The following is a 16,526-nucleotide window of genomic DNA, read 5'->3' as shown; positions in this document are numbered from 1 at the left end:
GGTATCTGTAACCATACATCCCAGGCTTGATTTCCGCAAAATCGACCTCCCAATGATTCCCAGGGCAATGACCTCGGAGGCACTTTCCTTGACCAATTTTGGTATTCCCTGAATTGACCTGCGCACAGACCCTGCAATTTTCAGTTACTTGTTGCAGCAGCATGTCTTTCTGTGGCAGGTGCACGCTCATGGTTCCCCACTCTAATAGGGTTTTCATCTTTTGCTTGCTCAAGTGGGTTAACTTATGGAGGAGTTCAATTAACTCCTTAGCTGCCTTTATGGGTATTACAGTCTTTCCTTGGTGGGTCCAGCAATTGCGGACTGAGTCATAGTCAGCTCCTAATCCCTGGACGAAGTCCAGGTCCTCATCCGTATAATCCCAGTCAGGGACTGATTTGCCGGTTGGCATGGTGACAGTTAACAGTTGAGGCCCCAGCGCCGCCTGCTTGACTGCCTTGTCGGCTTGGCGATTTCCCGTGGCCTCAGGGCTGTCCCCTTTTTGATGACCTAGACAGTATATCATGCTTAATTTCTTTGGGAGAAACAACGCTTTTAAAAGGGCTAAAATTTCATTTTTATTCTTGATCTCTTTGCCTTCTGAAGTTAAAAGTCCTCTGCTTTTGTGTATTTCCCCATGTATGTGGGCTGTAGCAAAGGCATACCGGCTATCAATGTAAACATTGAGCTTCTTACCTGCTGCCATCTGGAGTGCTTGGGTTAAGGCGATCAATTCCCCACGTTGAGTGGAGGTGCCAGCTGGAAGTACGCTGGCCCAGATTACCTGGGCAGCGTTCGCTACTGCTGCTCCGGCCCACCGCTCGCTGTTCAATAGATAGCTGCTGCCATCCGTATACCAGGTGAAGTGGCAGTTGTGGGATGTGGGCCCTACTGGCAAGGGCAGCAGGGTCGCCAGGTTGAGGGTGACGACTGGCCCAAACTGGATCCTGTCAGCATCCAGGAGCAGGGACTGGTAGTGGGTCAGTCGAGCATTGGACAGCCAGTGGTCGGGAGGCTGGCTGACCAGAGACTCAATGGCGTGTGGTGCCAAGATAGTTAATGGCTGTCCCAAGGTTAATTTAGAGGCATCTTTGGTGAGAACAGCAATAGCAGCTACCATCCTCAGGCATGGAGGCCACCCTGATGCAACTGGGTCCAGCTTTTTTGATAAGTATGCAATAGGGCGCCTCCAGGGTCCGAGACTTTGCAATAGGTACACTGGTCTCGATCCACCCGGGTCCTCCTTATATCATATCTCCCTTCCTTTCCTGTCTCCCTGTGCCTGTGTTATTCTGTACTATGGTGGACAAGAGTCTACTAAGCTCCCTATGGCGTTTTTGATCTCTTTTTTTTTTCTATCCTCTAATTCCTTTTTTTAGTCTGTCCTCTCTTTCCTCCTGCAATTTTCTAAGTCTTTCTTTCTTCTCTTTAGGAGTCTCCCTTTTATTGAAAACCTTCTCTGCCTCTTTCAATAAATCAGGCAAGGTATATACGCTCCAGAAAGGCAGTGGGAGTCTCCTCCATTCCCTGACTAAGTTGTCTTACCTGAGCCAAATTGGTAAGTTGGCGTCCAGCGCCATGGAGGCCCACTATCAGTAACTGGCGGTAAAGGCGTAGGTGTCCCCTACCTTCAGCTGTGTTGAAGTCCCACTCGGGGTGGGTTAAGGATGTCGATTTTGTTGGGGAGTTGAATGGGTCGCCTGTCATTGCCCGGGACGTTTTTCCTGGCTTCCAGGAACACCCTTTGTTTTTCTTAAGAGTGCCTGTAAAAGCTTCTGACAATCATCCCATGTGGGCTGGTGGGTTATAATCAGGTTTGTGGGAACCACTGGATCCTTGGAAAAAGGGGGATTGTGAGATTTCCAATTATATAAGTCAGAGGTGGAAAAAGGCCAATACTAGTATTGGTTCCCTGGGGCCCCCATTTGGCACAAGTGGAAAGCTCTAGAGGTTCCCCCTGACTGGGTGGGTTCCCTTTTCCCTCTCAGCCTCCTGGCTACTGGAGAGTCTGATTCCTCCTTGCCCAGTGTGGGGGTGGTGTTATCCGGGCTTTCTCCGTCCCCCTTCCCCCGAGCAGCTTGGGCGGGAAGTGGTGGAGCTGGCTGATATGGTGGTGGTTCCTCGGTAAGCAAGTCTATGAGAACCACATCATCTGGGGGTAGTACAGGTTTAGACTTAACTCAAAATACAAAGATAAGCAGATGAACAAAACACAATTTATGACCAGACACGCTACGTGCTTTCGGTGGAGAACCGAAAGTAAATACTCAGACGGGCCAACAGGAGTAGTGGCCCCATATACATAATGAGCTCCAAACAATTGAGCACCCCAGATCCCTGGCACATCTGCCAGGGTGGCGGGGGGAGAAGTCTGGGCTCGTCATCCCCTTCTCAAGCTGCCCTAATTACTGAATAACTACATAGCCAACCTTTCAAACGCTGCTGCACAGAGACCGATCAACATACATATATATAACAAAGAAACAAAGAACAAAGCAGACGGGGTGCTGGCTAGCTTACCTCCCAGTGGCACTGGCGGTTCTGGGGCAGAAATCTCGGTGGGACCTCCAAATGAAAGACCTCAGCATCAAAGCGCTGGGTACCAAACCGAACCCTCTGCCCAAGAACCGGGGCCAGACCACTGGATGCAAATGCAAGAGGTGATTTATTGAGTACACAGGCGCCTGTGGATGCTATTGCAACACGGGTGCAGAGCATACCGGGCTTGCGGGGAGCACAATATTTATAGAGTTTTAATGGTTACATAAGTATCAGCATAGCAACAGGCATTTCATTGGCTCATCTTGGGGGCAGGGGGTAGTTCCCACAGACTAGGTGTCCTCGTATTACCTCATGAAAGACCCCGGCATGCTTCACCAATTATTATCCAGGTCACATGACTACTCTGGTGACCACAGACATCCTGTTTGACGAGCCAGCTGGGCAAGGCACCTGGTCTGGGTTTTTCCATTAGGCAACAGCTTAGCCTTGTTTTTCTTTTCCTAGGGGGGCCCTGGATAGGGGTCTTTCAGTACCAGCATCATGTTTTCCTTTTAGGAGCTGAGTGATGAGAGTCAGGAGTGTAGATGATAGCAAAAAACTTTAAACACATTGCTATGCTATTTTATGTTTTAATCAGTAACTTGCATTTGTATGAGAGTTTCATCTTCTTTTTTTTTAAAGGAAATAATTTCTCAAACTATGTGAACAAATTCTTACTGGTCTTAGTGATGATGAATTTGATTGTCAACTTAGTGCATTAGTAAGGCCCAACTGTGGGCAGCACCATCACAGGGGTTGGAGTCTGGAACTGAATAAAAGTCAAAAAAGTAAGACAGCCATATGAGTGTCCCCCTTGTCCCTCTCTGCTTCCTATCCCCCCAGATGCAAAGGGAGATTACAGCTATATATTCTGCAGCAATGGAGCCCCCTTGTCGTCCTAGGCTAGACTTTCAAGCAGGGAACCAAAATAATCCTTTCCTTCAGTTGTTTCTTGCCAGATATTTGGTCATAACTATGAATAACTAAGAATGCAGTTCAATGCATTCCCCATATCCAAGTCAGGATAAATACAATGCCCTTAAGCGGCACTCTGATAAGTTATTTTCCATGTAAGTTAACATAAAGCCAACCAGAAAAGGCTAGGCATCATTAGCAGGGAAACACCACAGTGCAGAAGAGTCAGGCAACATTGCACATAGAATGAATGCAGAGACTAGACTGAGCTAATTAGCTCTATCGGGCAGGCAGCTCAGATTAACATTGTTCACATGTATATGTTTTTGGGGTCTGTCTTTGGGCTCCAGTTGCATCCCAGACAGCAATGTGTGGGCCTTTCATTCTCAGCTTTCTTTGCTTCTCACATAAGTGATTTCTCCCTCAATAAAATATCATAGGACATCCCTATTTTGTGTACTTAATATTTCCAAATTATCTGGTGTCAGGAGTCAGGAAGTAAGTTTACCCAGCCTACTTGCGTGGCCTACAGCCGATGTGTCTTGGTGGCCCCAGAGGCCCTTCTAAGTCACCGGGGTTTCCCAACTCAGTCCTGTTCTCCCGCTTTGTGCGGTTCTCTTCAATCTTGTTTGTTCTCTGACCACTACCAGGCTCTAGCCCCGCATGCAGAGCCGCAGCAGAACTGCATGAAAGGAGTTGGCTGAGCCCACCTGGGAGTAGCTGCCCACACTTGCAGCCCAAAAGCCACACTTTGTGCAGAAAAGGCTTGGTGTGGCATCCCGTTTGTTCTCCAGCCGTGCCAAAGACCATCAGCATTCCCGGATGCCAACATTCCTGGAAACTGTTCATCTCTGCAGCCCTCCCAACTGCCCATAAGTCAACACTCCTGTCGTACTAGTCCAACAAACCCAGGTCCCCAGGGAGCTGGCAGAACAGGCAACCCTGAACAGCCACCAAACACTGTGACTTCCCCTGGCTCAAGCTGCCCCTCTCTTTGTGGCTGCAGAAACGAGTATCCCAAAAGACATGCCATGCAATGTTTGTTTTCCTTCCTGCCAGTAAGGATCCATAGCACTCCATACCAGCAGGTTCCTACAATCTGCGCGGGCCTCTTTTCACTTCCTTTTAACAAAATCCTGCTTGCTAAATTTCTGTAAAACCTACTTAGGATTTTTCAGATTCCACTGGGAAACTACGGAGCACCCTGAGCAGAACTGTGTTTGGTGGTACACCCGCACCACCTTCTGGTCAAGCATAGTTACTGCTGGTAAAAATCCTTTCCTCAACCAGAGACAGTAAATTTTGTATTCCAGTAGTTTAAGCTGGAGATAAAATTATCTACTCTATATGATGGAGGATAATCTTATGATGCAGAACGATAAGGATCTCATTGCTTATTAGATGAATGACATCCTGGGAGAGGATTAAAACATGCTCCAAATAAATTTATGTCTAATACTTACAATTAGCTTCATAATCCATATAACTTCCTGGAAGAGAGGCCTTAATATTAGAGCTGAAGGCAGAGAAATTAAGCAAAATATTGAGATATTAGAAACAAAAATTCAAAATCTTGAGGTCAACGGGGTAATGTCTAACAAAGTAGATAACTTAGAACATAAAACTACTGCCCTAATAGCCAAAAGAGAATCCACTCAGGAGTACTAGCAACAGGTCAGGACAGAGGTTTATCTACACCTCTCAGATGCTGGGAACATCTTCCTAAGATTGCTATGCCATCTCCCACGGTCTTCCCAGTATCCATGACTGAAAAATAAGCAACAAAGAAGTATCTAAATGGTTTTGTTGCTTACCAATGGGAACCAATACAGATGAAGGACCTAAATGGAATCAGACATGCCATATTTTCTTATGGTATTCACTCTCTTTATGTCAGGGAGTTACTGAATTCTTGGGCAAGAATGAATAGGGTGACACCAAAGGATTGGAGTCAATTGATCTCAGTGGTGCTAGAAAATTCATCTCAAATACAATGGGGGGCTTTATGTGGGAAGAAGAACAAGTACTCAAGCTTCAACGCCTAAAGAAAGGTTATGAAGCTCCCCAAGATAAGATTTTTGGTGAGGGTGCTTATGCTGATCCACAAGCTCAGGCTGTTTATGACAAACACATCTTGTCTTTATGCTGCACAGCAGCTCTGAATGTTTTGAATAAAGTTCATGTACCAGGAGAGAAAATAGAACCTTATACCAAGGTGGTTCAGGGTTCAAGAGAAAAATTCACTGAATTTTTGGAAAGAATATTCAGAGCAGTAGAATTACAGATAACTGACTAAGATTCTAGGTGAATACTTATAGGATATCTAGCCTATGAGAATGCAAATCCACAATGAAAACAGGTACTTTGGCCATTAAAAATCAGATTAGCACTATTGGACCAATGGGTCTTGTATACAGCTAACCTTGAGTATAAAGATCAAGATACAGAAGCTTGGGCAGGAGAGGTAATTTCTAAAGGTTTGAAGAGGCACTAAGTTGCCAAATGCCTTAACTGTGAGGATATAGAAACTTGGGTAGGAGAAGCAATCTCCAGAGGTTTAAAAAGACATCAAAATACCAGATGCTTTAACTGTGGTAGAATAGGACATCTAAGAAGGAATTGTAGGCAAAGCATTTCTAGAAATAATGCTCCTCCTAGTAATGATGCAAACAGAAGGCCTTAATCTTCTGGATTATATAGGAGATGTGACAAAGGCCGACACTGGACCAATGAATGTACGTCGACCACAGACAAACAAGGTAATCTTTTACAATTGGGAAACTCCTCTAGGGGCCTCTTAAAGGCCCCCATGTCAAAATTGGTTCAGTAATTCCCAATCACTGTGGAGAACAGAATCTCCCAGGACAATTAGAAGATCCACTCCATATTGTAAAGAATAATACAGCTTTGGACGATAGGTTAGCTACTCACGATGAACAAATCATATCTGGAGGAAACAAAAAGTGTATATTTTGGCAAACTTCTATACAGAATCACAGACCCAAATTACCAATTAAAGTGAATAATAAGGTATTTATTGAAATTGTAGATACTGGTTCTGATGTCACCATCATAATTCAAAGATCTTGGCCCTACAGGTGGCTCCTACGAGTAGTAAACATTCATTTCTTAGGGTTTGGAACCCTATCTCTAGTTAAACAACGAATGAGATGGGTTGACTGTATAGGGTCAGAAGGACAAAGAGGAAGACTGAAGTCATATGTTGAAGACATTGCTATAAATCTCTGGGATCATGATCTGTTACAGCAATAGAATACCCAGATTAGTATTCCTCCTATATTTTATATGAATCATAATCAAGCTCTTAGTGGTAGAAAAAATATTGTAAGGCACTACATAAAACAGACGCCAAGCATACAGGCTGAACAAAAACAGAATGCTAATGCCAAAACTACAGAGGAACTAAAAAGCACTACCCTTAAAATGGCTAACAGATGAACTTGTCTGGTTAGGGCAATGGCCTATGAATTCTGAGATGCTAGAGGCTTTAGAAAAGCTGACTCAGGAACAGCTAAATCTGGACATACTGAAGTATCTACCAGTTATGGAATTCTCCTGTATGTGTTATCAAAAAGAAGTCTGGTAAATGGAGGATGCTTACTGTTCTGAGAGCCATCAATATAATAATTCAGCCCATGGGCTCTCTACAGCCTGGGATGCCATTACCTTCTCTGATACCTAAAGGATGGCCAATTATAGTAATTGCTCTAAAAGATTCCTTCTTCATTATATCTTTACAAGAAAAAGAGGGAAAATTTGCTTTCACAGTGCCTACCTATAACAATTCTCAACCAATTAGGAGATTTCAATGGAAGGTTTTGCACGGGAAATGTTTAATAGCCCTACTTTATGCTAGTATTTTGTGCAAAAACCTTTGGAAATAATTTGCAAACAATTTTCACAATCCATAATTTACCATGATATGAATGACATACTGCTGACTGATTCGAAAGGAACATTGGAAAAGAAATTTGAGGCAGTAAAGGAAATTTTACCTCACTGGAGATTACAGATTGCCCCCAAAAATGCAAAGAGGAGATTCTATTAATTATTTAGGTTATAAAACAGATCTACAAAAAAATTAGACCACAAAAAGTACAGATCAGGAGAGATTATTACCAGACTTTTAATGATCTTCAAAATCCAATAGGAGAAATTTCTCAACTACAGACAATTATTAGAGTAGAAGGGCATTATTTAAACCACCTAAAATGGCCCTAAAAGGAGACAATGACTTAAATAGTCCACTAATATTGTCAGCTGAGGCTGAAAAAGAATTAGAATGGGTAGAATAGAGAATAATAGAAGCATATGTGGACTGTGTGGATCCAAAATAGACTGTATTCTGGTTATTTTACCATCTAGAGAATACCCCTTAGGGATTTTGATGCAGAGGGAAGATATCATATTAGAATGGATATTTCTGCCACATAAACAGAATAAAAAACTGAAGACATATATAGAAAAAAAATCTCTTATTAGATTTAAAAAGGAAAATTAAGGCTTCATCAACTAACTGAAAGGGACCCAACAGAGATTATTTTACCTTTAACTAATGAAGAAATTTCCTCTTTATGGAGGGATAATGAATAATGACAAAGGGCTTGTAGTAACTTTTTGGGAACAAGTAGTAACAATTATCCCAAAGCAGAGAGAATCAAATTCATAAAGAAAACAATTTGGATCCTTCCATATATTGTAAGAAAAACGCCAATCTCTGGAGTCCCTATATTCTACAGTGATATAAACATGTTGGGAAAGGCAGGGTTTTTGTTTGCTTATTTATTTGTTTGTTTTGGTTTGGTTTTTTGAGACAGGGTTTCTCTGTGGCTTTTGAGGCTGTCATGGAACTTGCTCTTGTAGACAGGATGGTCTCAAACTCACAGAGATCCACCTGCTTCTGCCTCCTTAGTGCTGGGATTAAAGGTGTGCGCCATTACTGCCCGGAGAAAAGCAGGTTATACATCAGGAAATATAAGTAATGTAGTTGAAAGCCCTTATAACTCTGTACAAAAGTCAGAGTTGTATGCCATTCTCATGGTATTTATTGATTTTACAGAGCCTCTCAATATAGTTACTAACTCTCAATATGCAGAGAGAGTTGTCTTGCACATTGAGACCACTGAATTTATTCCTGATGATACAGAATTAACTTCATTGTTTATACAATTGCAGGAAACTATCGGGAATAGAACTCATCATATATATCACACACATCAGATATCTGCCAGGTCTGCCAGGTCCTCTAGCACAAGGTAATGGTGAGATTGATTGTTTATTAGTAGCAAAAGTGTTAGACGCTTCAGAATTTCATGGAAAACAAAGGCTTAAAAAGTGATTTTTCTATCATTTGGCAACAAGCCAAGGAAATAATATGAAACTGCCCCACCTGTTCATTCTACAATCACAAAGGTATTGATAGAAATGAAATTTGGCAAATGAATGTGTTTCACTTTCCAGAATTTAGAAGTTTAAACTATATGCACCATACCATAGATATGTTTTCAGGGTTCCAATGGGCTACTGCTCTTAGCTTTGAAAAGGCTGATTCTCTTATCACACACCTCTTAGATGTGATGGACCTTATGGGTATACCTGCACAAATAAAAAACTGACAATGCTCCAGCATATGCTTCCAGCTAGTTATAACAGTTTTTCAAATATTATAAAATAAATCACATAATTGTTATACCACAAGCAGTGGTTGAGAGATCTAACTGCACTTTAAAAGAAATGCTCCATAAACAGCCAGGGGGAAACAAAGACCCCCAGACACAGATTACATAATGTTTTCTTAACCTTAAACTTTCTTATTGCTAATGAGAAAGGAAAAACAGCTGCAGAAAGACACTGGACTACAGAAAAAAACTTCTGAACTAAATCAGCCAGTATATTTCAAGGATGTTATGACCTCAATTTGGAAACTAGGATATGTGTTACATTGGGGAAGGGTTTTTGCCTTTGTTTCCACAGGAGAAGAAGATCTTTGAATTCTATCAAAATTGATCAAGATTCGATCCGAACAGCAGAAAACTTAGGAGGAAGAAAGATGACAGCTCATCTACAAAGTCATGTTCTACCAGGTGTAAAGAGACCTCACAAAAGGAAAGGGAAGTTTTTTTTCTTGTCTTAAGAGTAAAACCCATCTCCAAAAGCCAAGAAGACACTGAACATGTAGATACCTAAAGAAAAGAGGATGGCTACCCAAAGAGCCATCAAACAAAGAAGAATCTAATGTTTGGTGTCAATGTCTAATTCTCTTAACTTTGTCCTTATAGTATCCATTTGTCTTTACTTCCTAATACTCCTTTGGTCCCAATTCACTTAAAACAAAGCTGGCTTTGGAGTTGGATTTGGCTGTCTTCCTCTAAATCCAAGCATGTTTTTAAAATTTAGAGTTTCTGTATTATATCAAGTTGCCAATTGATGTAAGACAGAGAAAAACAAAATGTAGGGACTGTCATCTGTTTATACTGGGTTCTTCTCTGAAAGTCTAATTTCCCTCACATTTACCATCTTCCTTATTGTTGCCTTTCCCTGTATGCATACATATAAAAGCTGAAATTTCTTTGTTGACATTAATGTTTAAGTTTTCCACAGAGAACAGGGAATTTCCTAACAGCAATCTTCAAACACTTCGGAAAGAGCCCCACTTTATCAACTCCACCTGATCCGACTTGATGCGTCTGAACTGACAATAACTACCCTGAAACTGTTTTTCGACTACATCGCTCTACACATCTCCATACAAATTAACTGATATGGTGCACCTTCTACACTCTGGCCAGAGCCTCAGACAAGAACTTCAATTAAGATCAGAACTTCAGTCAAGAATTCAATCAAGCATCTCTAGTCAAACAGAGATTGAGTACAAATGTTGTAGCTAGTCTACTTGAAACTTTCACTACACTAACATTTTTTCCTACAGGATCCCATGAGGGTATCTTCATCTCATTTCAGCAGGAAGTAATTCTGAGAATACTACTCCCCCTTTCCTTACTGTTGATATTACAGGATAATTTATACCTGTTAGAGCTAGTTTGTTTGTTTGTTTTTTTTTTTGTTTTATGAGACAGGGTTTCTCTGTATTGTTTTGGAGGCTGTCAGTCCAGCCCGGCCTCGAACTCACAGAGATCCGCCTGCCTCTGCCTCCCGAGTGCTGGGATTAAAGGCATGCGCCACCACTGCCTAACCTAGAGCTAGTTTTTAACTAACTCTAGGGTTGGGATTGGAAGGAGGTGTTCAGACTTGGACATCTCTTTCAGATAAGTTTAGGGTTTAGATGGGATAGATAAGATAGAGGTAGATTATAATTTGTTTATCATCTTCTATGCATTTATATTTTGTATATTGATACAATTTATTTTAAGTCTAAATCTTTTCTTTAGACTAAAAGGGGAATTGTAGGGTGAGATCTTACATACCCATAGTGCTGACCCGTTTGGTGTGGTCATAAGTACATAGAACGTACAGGATATAAAAGAGCTGGGAGGAAGGAGAGGCTCTCTCTTTGGGTTCTGGTTGCGTCCCAGAGAGCAGTGTGCAGACCTTTGGTTCTTGACTTTCTTGGGTTCTCACGTAAGTGATTTCTCCCTTAATAAAATATCATGGACATCCCTATTTTGTGTAACTTAATATTTCTGCATCAATTAATTGCTGATATCTCTTTGTCTGTGGGTAGAACTTTGTGAGATATCAACTAGTACCATCATTGTTTAGGTCTTGTATAGGCTACCATATTGTTGAGATTTAATGGATGCAACTTCCTTGTCCTGTGAAGAACACACAATCTAGCAGCAGACATCCTCTCCTCTGACTTCACACACACACTATGTATATATGTACATATATGCATTTCACATATTTAATGAAGTTACACTACATCAGGTTGATAATGTTCCCCCTCAAGAGTCATAGGTCACCGAACAAAAACCCTAGTACTGGGCATGAGAAAGCTACTTTGGATTTTTGGTCAGGAGAGTCCAGAATCCCCAAATAACAGAGGCCATGGCCCTTGGCTACTTCTTAGTATTCGAATCTAAGCCCTTGTCGCTGAAGACACCACACACCTCAGACAAAGGACTCGGGTGAATCGAACTGGAACTGAGTCGATTTGTGTTTATTTCTAGATCTTTCCCTCCTACATCCCTTTTCCTCTTTCTTTCTACTTCCCCTTTCTTTCCTTCCTTCTTGTATTGAGCAGACAGTCCCAGTGGGCTGTAAATAAAAGCATCTTTCATCATTTTCTCACTGTCTGCTCAGAACATTTCACCAACTCATTTTATCATGAATTTCAGAAGATGCCTCTGGCAGGTTCCGTAACTTTTATAAATAGTCCATCATTTACCGTTCCAGGAGCAGCTTCACACTGCAAATTACTGTAAGTAGTCCACTGTCATATAACTCTATACTCCTTTTTACTCTAACGCTTTATTTCCCTTGACCTGGGCTCACTGCAGGAGGGCAGCTTAGAGGCAAAGGTCTGGCTACTTTCATGCCTTGTACAGACATATAAACTAGTTCAAAGAAAATACATTTACAATGAAAGGGTATTTTAAAGTTGTATGGGCTAGTGAGAAGCAGTTTCTTCTAACTCAGTTTCCCTAGAGCCCCAAGGGAGCCTACTCTATCCTGGTGCTGTTTTTTTTTTTCTGGACATCCAACCCTGCATGGCTACCATGAGCCACAGAGCATCTTCAATGCTGGCCCCTTCAGCTAGGCACCGCCTCTCTGCGTACAGTGCTGCTTTCTGTAGGTGTTGTCCAGCCCCTGAGAAGAAGCTGGCTTGTATGAAGTCATTTGCACAATTCCTCTTGCTTCCACCTCTGAATCTATTGACTCGCACTGCCGGGAGGGGTGTGCTTCTCATTCAACTCCTCTTCTATGAGTTTCTACCTTTAGATTCTTCACACAACATGAAATCTAGTTCCGATGCCATTGCAGACTGGGGAACCTAGGCCATGCTGTCTGAGCCATTTCCTTACAGGCCTTTCTGAACACCTGGAGGTAAGGAGAAAGGGGAGATGGAAATGTGGTATATTGAGAACTTCTTCAGGCTTCTCTGTCACAGACTAGAGGTGGTAATCTTCTAGCCTAGAAGAATGAATTTCACAAACACTCGGCATGCCTGGTATGCTTTGGAATCTGAAGATCCTAGACACTTGTTTTTAAAAATTGACTTAAAGTTGTTAGCACGTTGATGGGGTTCAGTGTGATGTTTCCATATGCACAGTATTCATCAAGGCCAGCTTCCCTGCCCCACCTTCCTCCCGCTCCACCCCCATCTCCAGTAGTTACTATTCTACTTGCCAGTGGACTGATCTTCTTGCAGATGAGATAGCCTGTGTTTCTCTGACAGCTGTTTTGCTTTTTCCTCATTCTGTTTTAATATCCGATCATTTTGGCCACTTGAACTTTCTTTTTTCTGATTTCCTATCTTTTGAAAAATCTTTAGTCTTTTTTCTTCCTCTCTTTGGAGGACTTCTACTTACAGAGAAGACATTATCCAAATGTTTCAAATAAGTGACAGACTGGGATACATGTTACAAACAAGACCTGTGCTACCAGGTTCACTATTTCTAATTACAGGCTTTGTACCCTCAAATCAAAAGTAACTCATTTATATCAAGATTTAAGAAATTCAAGTAACAGATTTTTTTTCTGCTATCAATAGATGTATCTTGATTTATTCATTCAATCCTAGAATTTCTTGCCTCACTTTAAAGTGTGTCTTTCTTTTTAAATTGGGTGTTGCAAATATGTCCAAAGGCATCTAAGTTTGATGACTTTCTCATTGTCATCATTAATATCCATGTGGTGGTCTGTGTCTGGTGCTGTAAAGGAGCCTTCTCTTCGGCACTGTGCCCAGTCTGCGGGATTTCCTCTTCCTGTGCCGTCTTTGCCTGTGATCTAACTACTCTCTTTTTCTCTCTCTCCACCAGAAGCCTCCCTATGTGCTTTTCAATCAGGAAAAAGCAATTTATCTCCATGGGACATTTATATATGTGTGTAAAGGAACAAAAGTGACTTTTTTTATTCTTAATCAGGAAATGATTTTTACTTTCCATATGCAGCCCTTTTCAAGCTAGAAGCTATCTCTTTAATTACTTTACTTTCCATACAGTAAAACTCTATATCAGATGTTCATCAGTTGTTTTTAAGCCCACTTCTTGAAGGACTTCTATGTATACAATTTATGTACCTATTTCCTTCTTAAGATACATTTGAGGGAGTGGCAACATAAATTTTGCTGTGTGGTGTTTTTATTTGTAAGTTAATTATACTAAAGTGATTTTATAATAAAAACATTTGAGTATAATATATTAAAATTACCATATTTCTCCCACTTGTGGAATCTACATGTGCCAACCGTGGATGCTTCTTTGCATCTTTATCAAGATCTCTAGTAACTTTCCTATTTGCCTAGGCTCTTAAGAAATGTCTTACTGTGTATGGAGAGGTCCATTTATCACAGTGCTGGAGGCTTGCTCAGACAGTTGACCATTAATTAAAACAAGGGATTATAACAGCAATGCTCATAAGTGTTAAGTATTTTTTATAATTCAAAACACACATAGTCATGTTCTCTTGCCAGAGTTTTGATGTGGGACCCACCTAAACCTTTCTCTGAGTATGTCACTGAGTAGGGAGGTCTGATGGGTCTTCTTTGTATATGTCACTCCCATAATGCAGCAGTCACAATTTTCAGTTTCATTTTCATTAAATGAAATCAGAATTGAAGACAATTAGGAAGCAAGATGAGAACATAATTCTTCTAAGTCAGTGATTCTCAACTTGTGGGTCACCATGCCTTTTGGAGTCCCCTGTCAGATATCCTGCATGTCAGATATTTACATTACAATTCATAACAGTAGCAAAATTGCCATTATGAAGTAGCAGCGAAATAATTTCATGGTTGGGGTTCACCACAGCCTGAGAAGCGGTATTAAAGGGTTGAAGCATTAGGAAGGTTGAGGACCACTACTCTAAGTTGAAATATAATTTCCCAGCTTCTGTTGCTCACTCCTAATTTGATGTGTTTTAAAATGTTTTTCAGAACAGTCTTATTTCACTTTCAAATTTCTTTCATCCTGACTGCATCTGTCTTGCTTTGGCTTATAGACTTGCTCTGTTTCATTAAACATTTCCCTAGCAGTGGCATGTAGCATGATCCTTGGAACCTAGGATGTTCTTGTATATATTTAACAAAGGAAGTACTAAAGGTGGGGGGGCGCCCACACTCAATAGCATAGCATTTTCTCTTGTGTGCCAGACCTGAGGAGAGGAGCATTAGTCAGAAGTACACGATGAACCATTTGAGTTAAGAGGTCTGACCTGAATTGAAGATTGAGTGACCCAATTGAAACCTGACTTTAGAACCTGGAGAAAATTTCACTGAAATTCAAAAGATGTGGAAAGAATTTCCCCAGAACTCACTTTGCAGACTGCAGACCTCTTACTATTCTTTGTGTGTTCCTGGGACAGACGAAGAAGACAGAGACGTGTGGATAAAGTGTGACTTCAATCTTAGAAGCCAGCCTTGTTCCCATTCTTCAAATTAGCTTCATAACCATCATCTTGGGACAGTGGGATTTAAATACTATGTAGCATGAACATTTTTTTCTCCCTGTTTATCTTTTCTCCCTCCACCACTGACCACAAGGCTAAGTATAAGGCAGGTCCTATTGACTGACCAGGAGGCAAAGACTGACCTTTGTCTGACCTTAGATTTGTACATAACTTGGATTGAAAAAAAAAGAAACATGGATATGTTACCATGGAAAGTGATGAAGCCTGAAAAAGGTTGGGACAAAGACCCAAAAGGACGCAGATGGGGAAAAAAAATGAAACCACATCACCAGAGAAAGCTCACACTTTTCTTCTCAAGTTGTATGCACCTAGCAAAAAACTATAAAATTCTGCAAGTTTTATCTAATGTTTTTGTAAATCAGCTCAGTGGAAGTGGTATGAAATAATAAGAGTCAGAACATTGAAATGTGACAGATAGCATCCCAGCTCTCACTGAAAACTCCTGGTATTGTTACCTTGGTGAATAAAATCTAAGTTGGGGTTCCTCTGTTTATAAATTGACTATAGCAGTGCCTACCTCATGTCTTGTCTAGTTTTTAGTAACACACACACACAGACACACACACATACACACACACACACACACGAGAGCGAGAGATTCATTTTCATATCCTTTATAACTAGATATGCTCAGTTAAATGCATATGGCCAGGAAATTCCCCATGAGAGGAAATTGCCAATAGCCTTCTAAACGATGACACATAGACCTGAACAAATCTGGGGTTTAATTTTAAATAGTTTCTTACTCCAGTGATAACTGCCTGAGAACATCTGTTAACTGGCCTTTTCACACTCTCTAAGCAACTGACAGTTGATCTCCACAGTGACCTACCTCCCAAATTGTCAACAAGTTAATCCTGTCCATTTAGCCTTAGTGGGAAGTAAGTGACATTGTATTCTCAGATCTCTTTTCTAAGTTGACAAGCTAAATAAAGTATTTTGGGTAATCTTCCATAAAACTCAATACCTTAATTAAATAGGACAACCCATTCAATGACCAAATCAACGGTTCTGTATAGAGACCTATTGCCTGAGGATCTTGATATGATGGCCTTTAGGGAAAAGTAATTGTTGTTTGCAACACTCATGACATACATTTGACTTATTGGAAATCAGGTCCAGTTGACTGTATTTGAAAGTCATTTCTAAACCGCTCACCATGAGGTGTCTCAGCTTTCAGAAACCTTACATTATCATGGGGAAGACAGACAGACAGACATATCAGAAACTTCCCCAAAGCATTACCAGTGCTGTGGTCAAAACTACCCAGGTGTTAGGAATGTCTTCTATAATAAGAACTGACCAAGCCCTCAGTCTTTAAAGTGATTGTGGACAGAATACCCATACTTAGGTTTGATCCTGTCTTGCCTTTCAAGTTGTAATGATCTGAGGGACACTGGATCAGGTGAGTGCTAGGTAGACAGGCCACAGCAGAAATGGGTCATGAGTACCTTAGATAAACT

Source organism: Mesocricetus auratus, unplaced genomic scaffold (genome assembly GCF_017639785.1).
Source record: "Mesocricetus auratus isolate SY011 unplaced genomic scaffold, BCM_Maur_2.0 Super-Scaffold_100691, whole genome shotgun sequence".
NCBI lineage: Eukaryota > Metazoa > Chordata > Mammalia > Rodentia > Cricetidae > Mesocricetus > Mesocricetus auratus.
This window is presented reverse-complemented; position numbering follows the sequence as displayed.